Source organism: Vombatus ursinus, unplaced genomic scaffold (genome assembly GCF_900497805.2).
Source record: "Vombatus ursinus unplaced genomic scaffold, bare-nosed wombat genome assembly UNPS02006885.1, whole genome shotgun sequence".
In the NCBI taxonomy this organism is placed as follows: domain Eukaryota; kingdom Metazoa; phylum Chordata; class Mammalia; order Diprotodontia; family Vombatidae; genus Vombatus; species Vombatus ursinus.
This window is the reverse complement of record NW_020946663.1, coordinates 24,100-30,683: the sequence shown is the minus strand read 5'-3', so window position 1 is coordinate 30,683 and position 6,584 is coordinate 24,100.

The window sequence follows — 6,584 nt, the reverse complement described above, 5'->3', positions numbered from 1 at the left end:
TTCCTTAAGTACCTACTTAGCCCCTCCTCCTCAGCCCGCCTACTAGTCAATGATTGTAGGGTCAGATACCAGAAGGGGATGTCTGAGTTTAGCGCACCAAGGGAGAGGAAGTGACGCAGGAGGCTAGGACCGGATACAGGAAGGAGGTGTCTGGGATTAGTGCATAGACAAAGAGAGAGTACGTGACCTAGGAAGTCAGGCCCAGATACCAGGAGGAGGCGTCTGGGGTCAGTGCTACACAAAGGGAAGGTACGTGACCCAGGAAGTCAGGAAGGACACAGGAAGGAGGCGTCTGGGGTTATCGTTGTACCTAGGGAGGGGGCTAGACAAAGGAACTCGTTCTCTGCCGTCCCACTCCCACGTGGCACAGCCCCCTGCCTCAGGAGCACATGCTCTGGCTACTTCCTTGTATTCTGTTCCTTCCCCAGCTTATAACAGCTCCACATAGCACTGCCCACTGCCTCAGGAGCGTGAGCTCCGGTTACTTCTCCGTATCCAGTTCCCATCCCAGTTCACCACAACTCCACCTAGCACAGCCCCTGCCTCGGGAGCGTGAGCTCTGGTTACTTCCTAATATCTTGTTCCTACCCCATCTTGCCACAACCCCCACTTGGCAGTAGCCAACATCAGATAGTCCCTCACAATACTTGTTGACTTGTTAACTTGACAGACTTGGGCTTGCTGGTTTTTCTATTTTTATGATGTACCACTTCCTCTGAGCTACTTCTCCCAACTTGTAGTCATACGCGTAGATTGGGTCCCAGAAAGCAAATGCTACCTCGGGTAGTAGAGGTAACACTGGGAGTGATTACTTCTGTTACTATAACCTTTGAGTCCACACTGATATGCTACTTTTTTCTTTTTTTTCCCCATCTTTTTAAATATTCTGAACTTGAACATTTCTCTCTATGTGTACATATACATAAACATATTTGCACCTACATATATGTATCTATATAACAGATTATAAGAGAGGATTGAAACCATATGACTACAAAATCATGAGTATTTATTTATACTGTTTGTTTTTTGAAAAAGTATGTAATAAATTCTACACATTACTTCAAAAAAAAATTGCCCATGAAAAAGCTCATCTGACATTTTTCTAACAAGCCAAACAATCTTTGGGGGAGATTTATGCAAATTATTCTATTTGTTTTGTACTTCAATGTGCAGAACTGAATTTCATTAGCAAACATGTAAGTTCCAAATGTACTAACACTAGAAAGCAATTAAAGAACTATTAAGCAAAATAGCCCTAATCCATCTTGTTAATATTCCATTTGCAGTACACACTAATCTTCACATTTTCCTTTTTATGTCTAAACTAGTTCCCTTTTCAGGGACAAAATATTATTTTTCCTTAGTGTCAAATTTTTGAATAATTTTTAGCTCTGCTAAAGTCCAAAGAAATTACATCTTAGTTTTCCTTTGCCCACATTTAAATGCCTCTTCTACTGGCAGAATGAAGCATATATTTTCAGACACAGCCAACAACTCCATTAAACTTTGTTCAAAAGGAACCAAATAAGAAGGCTAGTGGACTATACTTATATTCGAAGTAATCTGCTCAGTGAAGAAATCCAAGAACTTGAAGATAGAAGCATGGCTAAGAGTGTTGGGCAAGGATCAATTGCAAGGAGAAAAAGAAATTATGGTATTATAGAGTAGATGACCTGGAAAGGAGGAAAATCAGACAAAGAATTTGGAGAATAGAACACAAATTTAGAATGGAGTCGTGATGGGAGACATCAAATACCTTAATATTTGCTGCCAAAGCAGAGCAGCTGAGAAATCCATGATTTGCTTTAGTAATTGTTGCTTTAGTAACAATTTCAGCTGAAAATAGAAAAAACAAGTGGAACAACTACTATGAACCTGATTGTGACTTAGAAGGAAAAACTGGTTGCTGAAGTAGAAAGATTAAGAACTTTGGGAGCAAATGAAAAGTCACTAAACTGTACATATTCTTTGATTCAGATATGAAAAATATTTATAACAGTACTTTCTGTCATGCCAAAGAGCTGAGAACACAGTGGTTGTCAACTGACTTTGGAAAGCTTAAATAAATTATGGTATAAGAAAGGAATACTACTGCTCTAAAAGAAATGAGAAATGATGGCTTTAGAAAAACTTGGGGAGACCTGTAGGAACTGGTATAGAGTGAAGTGAGTAGAACCAGGAGAATAATTTAGGCAATGACTAAAAGAGTAAAGGAAAACAGTTTAGACAGACTGAAAAACTCAAGTAAGGACCAATCATGACTCCAGAAGGCTACTGAAGCATGCTTCTCATTTTCTGGCAGTGTGGTGACAGACTGTAGGTATAAAATATCTGAGGCAGATATTTTAAAACAGAGCTAATATATACATTTATTTTGCTTGACTCTATTTAGGGGTTTATCGGGCTGGGCTTCTGCGAGGAGAGGGGGATATGGTGAGTGGTGATAACGACACCAAAAAAATTAGTCTGTGAATCATTTAAAAAATAAACAAGAGCACAAAGAGGTTCACAAAGGAACACAGATAGACAAGACATTTTGCTACTATTCCATTAAATTTAATAGTTTTTATAAAAATCTAACTCTATAAAATAGTTCAGTTTCTATATATATTCTTTTCTTCTAAACTGAAATGTTCATGTCTATTTCATACTTGTCAACTTTAAAATATATAATTTTTCTTAAAATAAAAAAAGGTTAAATAGATTATGGCACATGTTGTAATGAATTTGTTACTATTAATGCAAAAGACAGACATTCTTTCATTCTTATGAAATGAAACATGGAAAGAAACCTACAAAGTAATCTAAGTTAAGATTAGCAGAACCAGAACTGTATGTAAATTAGCTACAACTACAAGCATATCAGAGGAAAAAAAGAAAGATAAAGCCAAAAAGTATCAGAAGAGATTTGAAAAGGGACACAACTATAGTTTTTGTTTATGGGTATACCTCAAGGTTCTATCCAAGGCCCTCTTCCCTTTTCCTTCTATACTCCCAAGGGTTTAGTTATTATATCTATATAATCTCAGATCTGAGCTTTATCTCTAATTGTCTGTTAGATCACAAACTCAAATGTACAAAACGGAATTTATCATCTTTCCCTTCAAACCTTCTCTATTTTTCCCAAAAGCACCATTACAGTTCTAGTCTCCAAGGTTCATTACCTTGGCCTTATACTCATATTCTCACTCTTCCTTACCCCACAGAATCAATCAGTTGACAAATCTTACCAATTTAACCTCTATAACATCTCTCACATCCAATTCCTTCTCTTTACTCACATAGCTACCACCTTAATTCAGGCCCTTATTATCTCTCACCTGATTTGTCTCTCTGCCTCAAATTTCTTTTTTTTTAGGCAACTGGGGTTAAGTGACTTGCCCAAGGTCACACAGCTAGTAAGTGTCAAGTGTTTGGTCTGAGGCTGCATTTGAACTTAGGTCCTCCTGACTTCAGGGCTGGTGCTCTATCCACTGCGCCACCTAGCCGCCCTGCCTCAAATTTCTTATAACCTTTTTTGTTGTTGTTCAGTCATTTTTCAGTCATGTCTGACTCTTTGTGACACTATTTGAGGTTTTCTTTTTTTTTTGTGAGCCACTTGATGGTAAGTGACTTTCCCAGGGTCATACAGCGAGTAAGTGTCGAGTGTCTGAGGCCAGATTTGAACTTGGGTCTTCCTGACTCCAGGGCCAGTGCTTTACCCACTGCGCTGTCCAGCTGCCCCTATTTTGGTTTTCTTGGCAAAGATACTGAAGTGGTTTGCCATTTCCATCTGCAGCTTATTTTACAGATGAGGAAACTGAGGCAAACAGGGTTAAGTCATTTGCCCTGGTAAGTATCTAAGGCCACATTTAAACTCACAAAGATGAGTCTTCCCTGACTTCAGGCCTACTGCTCTATCCACTATGTCACCTAGCTGCTCCTTACAACCTAAAACCATCCAACAAACTGCTATCAAGGTGTCACTTTCCTACTTGATTAACTCCAATGGCTCCCTATTTCCTTTAGGATAATGCAAGAATTTCTGCGTTTAATTTTTAATTTCATAATGTTGCCCCAACCTTTCTTTCTATTCTTTTCTATGTCTTTCTATTCTCACTAAACATTAAGGGAAAGGAATAAGCACTGATTAAGTAACTATGTGCCAGGCACTGCTGAGCATTTTACAAATATTATCTCATTTGATCCTTATGATAAGCCTGGGAGGTAGGTGCTATCATTACCTCCATTATACAGCTGAAGAAAGCAATGCAGACAGAGGTTAACCCAAGGTCACACAGCTACTAAATATCTAAGGTTAAATTTAAACTTAGGACTTCATGACTGCAGGTCCAGTGCTCTCTCTGTTAAGCCACCTAGCTGTATCACTAGTGACAGAGTTTCAAGCATTTGGGGGTGATCCTCCCTTCAAATCATGTCAAATCGATAACTTCTCTTTGACATATAGGTAGCCTTGTCTATATGGATCACTCCCATTACTGACATTCCACATTCCTAACCTAAATAAAAGAATTGAGAATGTGCTCGTTAACTGTGTAGTTGATAAAAGACTCATGAACCGTTATAGCTGGAAGGGGCCTCGGAGATCCCATTATCCAATGACATCATGTTAAAGGTGAGAAAACTGTGATTCAAAGAAGTATGATGACTTATTCAAGATTGTCTAGTAAGTGGCAAAGCTGAGAATTAAACATTCTCTTATCTGTTTGGAGCCATTCACCTAAAGTGTACACTATATATCAAAAACAGGATACATGTGAATGGCTACAAATACAAGTTAGTTGGTAATAGCCTTGGGGACATAAAACATTAAGTCTAAGAGGTATTTCCTGGTGGCTTGCACATAGGAAACACCTCTTTTCCATTTTATAAATCATCTTCAAGAGTTTTATTACTTTATTTGATCCTCAAAACAACTTTACGAGGTAGATAAGGAAATATCATCTATGATTTACAAATTAGGAAATTAGGTTTTAGAGAGGTGGTAATAGAGCCAAACTTAGAACTAGGTTTTCTGACTCATGGGCCAAAGATCATAAAAATTCTGTGGCCATATATTATAAAAAGTCTTTAAGTTAAAAACCACCTTCTATCCTAGTGCAATGTGATCTAGAAAGTTTGCTATAGGACAGTAAGTAACCCAAAATAGGGTTTTTTCTCATGCTAGCCTTATAGTGTTAAGGCAGCATGATGGCACAGTAGACAGAGAACCAGGCCTGGAATCAGGAAGATTTGAGTTCAAATCTGGCTTCAGATACTTACTAGCTGTGTGGCCCTAGGCAAGTCACTTAACGCTGTTTGCCCCAGTTTCCTCATCTGCAAAGTGAACTAGAGAAGGAAATGGCAAACCACTCCAGTATCTTTACTGAGAAAACACCCAATGGGGTCACAAAGTCAGACACGAATGAAACCACCGAACAACAAGTCTTTTATAGTCCAAGAGGTATTACAATATATTAGAAAGCAGTTCAGAGAGATGTGGGATAGATAGGCAGGGATATCTTTACAATGTTTTATCTTTATTTTGTATAAAGTACTTGTAAATTCCTAAAACAGCAGTCCCACCCATATTATTAAAAAAGTATAAAGATGCTTTCCAAAATTAAATATAAGTGAGATTACTTCCTACTGCTTTGGGTTATTTGTCCCATTGCTCCTTTCCATAAATACAGGTATAACTGAGCGTTAAATGTCATACACATACAAGACGCTACCCTATTGCCTGTATAAGTAGACAAGAAAAATGACTCAGGAAAACGGAATCCAATTGAATCTACTGCTATTATTTTAAAAGTACAGAAGATACTGACATATCTTGATGAGTTTTACGTAAAATATGAAAGAAGACTAAAAAATAACCTTCCTATTATAATTTATATATTTATCTTTGTGAATGAAATGAGCTAATGGAACAAACTAGATAAGCAAGAACAAAAAACAATCTACCACAGTAGTCTAATGTTTAATCAACTCAATCCAAACTACTTGGAGAAGGATTTCCTATTACACAAGAACTTCTGAAAAACTGCAAAGCAGTTTAGCAGAAATTAGATTTAGATTTTATATCAAATATCACAATGAAGTCTTAATATATAAAGGGTTTACAACATTTAAAAAAACAGAAAACAAAAGAAGGTAGCATTAACAACCATGACTGGGATGGGGGGATTCACAACCAAATGAAGAATGTGTTCATAAAAGAAAATAGACAAATTTAATTTAAAAAAATTTTTTTTAACTTTTACACAAATAAAATTAACTCAAGTGGAATAAGAAGAGAAACTGCCTTTAGGAAAAAGTACAAACCTCACTATTTGGCATTTAAAGGCTTTCACCACCTGACTTTCAGCTAGCTTTTTAGGTTGGTCACACTTTACTTCCCCTATATTCTACACCCCATCCAACTCACCTAATTGCCATTCCTGTCCATGACATTTCTGTTTCCATGCCTTCGCTCAGGCTGCCCTCCATGCCTGAAATGTTCTTCTTCCTCACGTCTATCCCTGAGAACCTCCAGCTCTCTTTAAGGCTCAAACACTACCTCCTTAAAGGGACCCTTCCTTGTTCACTCAGTTAATAAT